This window comes from Silene latifolia, chromosome 5 (genome assembly GCF_048544455.1).
Source record: "Silene latifolia isolate original U9 population chromosome 5, ASM4854445v1, whole genome shotgun sequence".
Classification (NCBI taxonomy): Eukaryota; Viridiplantae; Streptophyta; class Magnoliopsida; order Caryophyllales; family Caryophyllaceae; genus Silene; species Silene latifolia.
Genome location: NC_133530.1, coordinates 54,839,885 through 54,847,580, shown reverse-complemented (window position 1 = coordinate 54,847,580; position 7,696 = coordinate 54,839,885). Strand labels below are relative to the sequence as shown.

The window sequence follows — 7,696 nt, the reverse complement described above, 5'->3', positions numbered from 1 at the left end:
GAAAGGTCGTGTGTTTTAAAAACTCGCATACTTGTTCTTATTTTATCGTTATAAGATAATAGTGCTTAGTTGATTTCTTAACTTGTTCATTAACGTGAACCTTTGTTAGAATCATTAGTGCTTTCTTATTAGCGTAAGTTAGTCACTCGAGTATTTAACGGTACTCATTGAGTTACAGCTAGAGTTAGTTGTACGAGTTGGGTTAGTAAATTAGTAATCCGTAGAAAGGTACTAAATTTATTAATCGAGAATAGTGGACGTAGGTTTCGACTTGTGAAACTGAACCACTTCAAAAACCGTGTGTCTCTTCGTTCTTTCGCTTGCTTCGTTTATTTCGTTTACTTTCATTAGTTGATTAGTTAAAGTTTAATCAATAAACTTTAAATAATCAATTACATACACATAATCGAAAAAGCTTTAAAAAGTTTTAAATCCTCAATTCACCCCCCCCCCCTCTCTTGAGTATTTTGGATCAATAGACTCTTCACCTTCTACAAGAAATTCTATCCTCCGGAGAAGACAAATATGTTGAGAGCCCAAATCACCGGGTTCAAGCAAAGGGATGAAGAATCATTATATGAAGCATGTGAGAGATTTAAGAACACTTGTCGCTCTTGTCCACACCATGGACTTAGTGAGTGGTTCCTTGTTCAACAATTTTGGAATGGCTTATATGAAGACTCACGCAATGTGCTTAATATGGGATTCAATGGGAGGTTTACCGAAGTTGATGACAATCAAACATGGGCCAAAATCGAAGAGATGGCGGTTCATAATTCCCAATATAGTAGGCCTCGAAGGGCCACTAGAGGAGGAAAGCATGAGGTAGATTCCATCACACAATTGGGTGCTCAACTAAGTGCTCATATCGACACCATCAACTTGAAGTTTGAGAAGGCTATGGATAAGCTTGATGAAGCTTCCAAATCACCCAAACAATATGGCAATGCTATGATGGCATCATCCTCAATCCCAAATGGAGTATGTGAAAGTTGTGGAACCTTGGGACATGATCAAAACGAATGTAGGGGAACAAATGAACAAGTGAATGCTTTCCAAGCATACAAGAATGGCACCCCATATTCCAACTACTATAATGAGAATACCAAATTCCATACAAATCTCTCATACAAGAGCCAAAATGTTCAAAATCCTTAATTAACATACACCCCACCTCCAATGAGAAATCAAGCTCAAAGACCCTTTTTCAACCAAAACCAAGGATATCAAAATCAACCTTCCTACAACCAATCCAATGACCAAAGCTTTGATGTTCAAAAAGCGATCTTCCAAATGAAAAAGAACCAACAATAATTCTTCACCCAAATGCAAAAAGATAGCCAAGCTAAAGAAACCACCTTCAACAACATACTTGCTCACACCAAAATGTTAGAGACTCAAATGACTCAACTAGCGTCCTCTAACTCCCAAAGACAAAAGGGGCAATTACCTCCTCAAGGTAACCCCCCCACAAGACGTGAGACGGTTAGTGTCATCCATTTGAGGAGTGGTACAAGATATGAAGGGCCGAAGAGGCCAGTTGATGAAGATATTGTGAATGAAAATAAAAAGCAAAGAGTTGTGGAGAACTCTAAGGAAATAGAGCCTACTACCAATGAACTTTCAAAGAAGAGAAATGAAGAGAAGGCTAAGGATGTTGATAAGGAGCCTATTGTGATTAGACTTCCATTCCCAAGTCGCCAAGCTAAGCCTAAGCTTGATGAGCAACTTGGAAAGTTCATGGAAATTGTGAAGAACTTAGAAGTCTCAATCGCGTTCACAGAATTGATCAATCATGTTCCGGCTTATACAAAGTATATAAAGGACATTCTTACCAAGAAGAAATCCATCCGAAAGTTGGAGACTATTTCCTTTACCAAAGTGCGTAGTGCTATTCTTCAAGGGAGTTCCCCTCCAAAGCTCAAAGATCCGGGAAGTTTTTCTATCCCATGTACCATTGGCGACACTACAATCAACAAGGCGTTGTGTGATCTTGGAGCAAGTGTAAGTATCATGCCCTACTCGGTATGTAAGAGGCTTGGAATGGGAGAGCTCAAATGCACCAACTGTTGGAATAAGTGTCCTCCGACAATAATGCGATCACAACTGTTGATCATAATGATCACATGTTTAAGTCTCATTTTTAAAGAATACAATTGGGAAGTATTTTTACTGTCAACTGGTCAACATATATCGGTAATGATTGGCTGACTAGAGTTTGACATTACTGTCGTACGACGGTGGTGATCAGTTGATCCCCTAGGTCATACCTATAGGGCAACACTCTTAATTGATCATTTAATTAATCGTATAATGTTACGAGTTAATTAAATTACTTGAAAATTGACGGACGATTTTGGAAGTAAAATTTACGTATCACATTGAAATTGATTAAAATGAGATACGGTCTGAGTAATCGAATTGTATCATTACTCAGATGAAATTATTGTTTAAGAAAACAATTAAATTTGAATGAATTATTATAAATACAAATTGTTGTGATTTATAAATGGTAAAATATTTTGGTACAAGTAATTATGAATTACTAAGTCGATTTTTGTATATGACGTATTTTTATTAATACGTTGATTTTTAATATGTTAAAAATACATAACAAATTTATGTAACATATGACATGGGACATATTGACAATTGAAAAAAATAATATGGATTCCATGTTATCCATATGTGCCGAAAATATGAGGAAGATTAGGCAAATATTAAGTTATTTTTATTAGTGGTAAACAACATGATTACCTACTAAAACTAGCCTTGCATACCTATTGCTCATTGTGAAGAACAACTAGGGCATGCATTGGCTCTTTTGTTCCTCCTCTCCCACCCGGTTTTGGGGAAGAAAACCCTTGTGGTTTTTCTTCTTATTTTTGCTTAATATTCACTTAGATAGAGACTAGTGATTATTATTCATTCATCTAACAAAACAAGAGTTTTTAAAAAGAGAAAATTATCTTCCATTCTCCTCTCTCTCAACCGGTTTTGAGAGCCAAAACCAAATATTTTTGGGTCATTTTTCTTACAAAATTAATATTATCTAGTATACATTATATTAATTTTATTAAGAGTGTGCTTTGGGTATTAATCCTTGGGAGAGATCCTACACTTGGGTCTTTGTTCATCCAAAAGGAAAGCTCAAGAACAAAAGAGAAGGAGATCTCTTTTGTGCCCAAATGAACCGAAATTCCAATGTAAGGATGAATGTTTCTTCTTTATTTTGTTAAATAGTTTGCATGCATAAGATCACTTGTTAATTTTATGACAAATTAAAATGGAACATATATGAATATGTTAGTATATAGATCTACTTTTCCTTCAATCGGTATCAAGAGCCATGGTTGTTTGCATGCAAATCGGTTAAAAGTTTTTCCGAGTTATAAGAATAACATATAAAACTTGAATAATTTGTGTTATTATGAGATATCACGAAATTAATTTATGCATGTTAAATTTCTGGTCCTAAAATGTTTTAGGATATTTTGGTTAATTTACGGATTTTTATTGTTCATATAATACAATAATGGCATTTAAATATGATTTTATGAGTAAAAATGTCATTTTCGGTCTAAAATTAGCTATACTTCGAATTTTCCAGTGATTTTTGGATATGTTGTCACATATATTATTTTTAGATAACCTGTAAAATTTCATAATTTTTGGACTTCTTATGCTCGAAAAATGGATTTTTCATTATTAAATTCGGATTTAGGTGAAAAATAGGTTAATATGAGATAAATTTCGAATCTGGTCATAGAAATTTAGTATGTTGTCACATGCAATTTTACAAGATGTGTGTAAAATAATAGGCTATAATGAAGTCTTTGTGCATGATTTATGATTTTTTGAAGAAAAATAGCATAAATAGTGACATTATTAGTGAAAAATTAATAAAACATACTCTATGACTAAAGAAAAACATCATATGTTGCATTTTATTATCTTTTTCAGATCTAAAGTTGAAAAATTGATGAATATATTTTTTTCCCCATGTTTTTATGATTATTTTGTTAAAAACCGATAAACCGCAACATTGTTTTTCCCGGAAAAATTTCGAAATTTTTAACCTAAGTTTTTGAACATTATGAGTGTCATGGTATTTTTCCAGAATGTTCATGAGTTTAAAATTTCAAATTTTGAATTTATTTGAAATTTTGTGATTTATTTGAAGTTTATAGCTTATTTTTGTAATTTTTGGTCTAATAATGAACAATTTTAGAAATATGAGTTAATTATGGTCAAATAATTAGTGAAGACTAAATTTTGAGTCCTAAGAGGTTAGGGTAATTAACTTATGCATAAATATGAATTTATGTAATTTTTGTGATTATAAAATGTTGAAATCACGCAAATCCGTAAAAACCGAGTAATATACGATATTGGCTAATTAAAGGCGATTTAGCATAAAATTGGGCATGTTCACACATATTATAATGCTGCATTTTCTTTAAGATTGTCATAATTTAATTTATGTAATTTTTGAATTATGTAATTTTACTTAGTATGGCCTTAGTTTTAATTGGTATTTCCCGAAATGTATGGGAATATCGATTCGGTTGTAATTTTATTGTGATCTCGTATCACCGTTTTGTAATTTAATAGATTTATTTTATTTTATCTTAGTTACAAATGTATAATAGGAAATTATGTAATTTGCTATGTAATTTAATTTATCTCGGAGTTCCCAAAGACGGATTTCTTCAAGATGGCGATACATAAAGACGGTGTTACCTCGAGATTCGTGCCACAACCGAAGTTCAAGGGACCAATGGAGTTGGTTTCCGAATATGTAATAGTTAAATAGTTTTTCTATTGTAGGAAGGCCATACTAGGATTTATTTTATGATTGCATTTTATTTATATGTCGCATGCATCGCTAAATCGCCATAACTAAAACATGCATCTTCTTTCATCGAGTTTATCGACCGTGTCAATTAAAAATTATCGTAGTTCACCGCTTTAGTTCACTTAAAACGTGATAGATAATAAATTGACATGACCTCTCGCTAAAACAATCAATTGAGACATAGCCTTACCAAATAGTAGAAACCATGAAAACCTATTTCGCGAGGGAGTGCACTCGGCCACACCGGGGTACAAACCTTGTTACGTAAGGGAAGTGGGTGATAAATGTCTATCCACCGAATTCATGTTGATAAGGGATGTATCGGCCACACCGTGCCCAAGTTAATGTGGGTTTGGATCATGGACACATTTATTCGAAATTTGGATTGAACTCAACAAAAGTTTTTGATAAGGGATGTATCGGCCACACCGTGCCCTTGTCGGATGTGTTTTGGGCTAAAGATAATTGTTAATGTAATATTATCAACCAAGAGTTCTAAAAGTAGAATCGCTTAAACGTTAATCCGCCAAGTTATATTGATAAAGGATGTATCGGCCCCACCGTGCCTAAGTCGATATGAATTTGGGTCTTGGAATCATTTATAATAGTTGGGTAGAGGTCACTATATAAATGTTCATATCTTGTTTAATTTGTTTACAAGTATGATTTAAAAGACAAATGTTAATATTTCCTTTCCTCCATATTTGTAGTTCATTACAATGAATCCATCAAACGCTACCGCACCGATAACTATTGAGTCTTACCACAATGTTTTTGACGACGTTTGCTCCAACAATGATTTCGACACTACTAGAGAACTTCATTTTGGGATAGGTTCGGATGGAAACCTTAACTTCACCACTTCTTCTAAACCACCTACTACTACTAGACCTCGTGTGAGCCCGTCTCAGGAAGACTACCTCATACAATCTATAGGGTCTTTGTCTCTGGAAGATAAAGATGCCAAAACTAGTGGGAGCTCAAGCAATCAAGTTCTTGCTTCAAAGGGCAAAAAGTTCAAGAAGAAGGGAAAGAAAATTAAAAACTTCAAGCAAGTTAATGATGAGTGCCATTATTGCTATGGCATGGGACATTGGCTTAGGAATTGTCCCGTATATTTGCGAAATATAAGGGAAGGAATCATCACTCCAAAAGGTAAAATTCCTAAGGAAATTTTTGTTATTGATATAAATTTTACTTCCACTACGACATGGGTACTAGATACCGGTTGTGGTTCTCACCTTTGTAATCATTTACAGGGTTTAAGATACGTGAAGAGGCTTAGCAAGGGAGATGTGGATCTACGCCTTGGAAATGGAGCTCGAGTAGCGGCCGAATCCAAAGGAACTTATGTTTTAGCTTTGCCTAATGGATTTGAGTTGTATTTACATAATTGTTTTTATGTGCCTACACTCTCTAAAAACATTATTTCAATCGCTATGCTAGACATAGACGGTTTTTGTTTTGTCATTAAGAACAATCGTTGTACTATTTCTAGGAACGACTTGGTTATAGGCCAAGCTTCCTCTATCAATGGCATTTACATTTTAGAGACCTCAAATCCAACTAATGATATCTATAACATTCAATCAAAGAAACTCAAATCAAGTGACCCAAGTGAAGCGTTCATTTGGCATTGTCGATTAGGTCACATAAACGAGAATCGCATCAAAAGATTAATTTCGACTAATGTGATTACACCATTTGATTATCAATCATATGGTACATGCGAATATTGCCTACTTGGCAAAATGACTCGTAATCCTTTTAGTGGTAAAGGGACGCGAGCTAGTGAACTATTGGGACTCATACACACCGATGTATGTGGACCAATGAGTATCACCGCTCGTGGTAATTATGACTACTTTATTACCTTCACCGATGACTTAAGTAGATATGGGTATATCTATTTGATGAAGTATAAAAGTGAAGCGTTTGACAAATTCAAAGAATTTCAAAATGAAGTAGAGAACCAATTGAACAAAAGGATTAAGGCACTACGATCCGATCGTGGTGGAGAGTATCTTAGCCTTGAATTTGATTCACACTTGAAAGAACGTGGTATTATATCACAACTTACTCCACCCGAAACACCACAACTTAATGGTGTTGCCGAAAGGAGAAATCGAACCCTACTTGATATGGTTCGATCCATGATGAGTCAAACCGAGTTACCGAACTCGTTTTGGGGATTTGCGATTCAAACCGCAATTAGATCTTTGAACAATAGTCCCACTAAATCCACCGAGAAAACTCCATGTGAGATGTGGACGGGAAGGGTTCCAAACATATCCTATATGAAGATTTGGGGATGTGATGCTTACGTCAAGTCTAAAAACGACAACAAGCTTACCCCAAGATCCGAAAAGTGCATCTTTGTAGGTTACCCCTTAACCTCACGAGGTTACTACTTCTACAAACCTCAAGATAACAAAGTGTTTGTGTCTTTGCGATAGGTCTGTCTTCTTAGAAAGAGAATTTATTTCTAAGAGACAGAGTGGGAGAAATTTTGAACTTGATGAAGTTCAAGAGCCACAAACCGAGATAGAGGCGCAAGAAGAAGTTCCTTCGTCGTCTAATACGGTTGTTCCTCCTCCTCTTAGAAGAACGGGCCGAGTTATTCGCCATCCCGATCGATATGTGGGACTTATCGAAGAAGATGGAACACTCGACGTGTTGCTTATAGATAGTGACGAGCCCGCCACCTACAAGGCCGCAATCTCTAGTCCAAATTCCTCCTTATGGCTTGAAGCCATGAAGTCCGAAATGGATTTTATGCATGAAAACCAAGTTTGGGACTTGGTAGATTTGCCTAAAGGGGCAAGACCCTTTCAATGC

The 7,696-nt window shown here is 35.2% G+C and overlaps 1 non-coding gene across 1 annotated transcript; it reads right to left on the bottom strand.

Annotated features, from left to right (window-relative positions):
- Positions 1-525: 525 nt before the first annotated feature.
- Positions 526-632, bottom strand: LOC141658304 (small nucleolar RNA R71). Its single transcript, XR_012549197.1, has one exon. It is a non-coding gene; the product is annotated as a small nucleolar RNA R71 (small nucleolar RNA).
- Between the last annotated feature and the right edge of the window lie 7,064 nt (positions 633-7,696).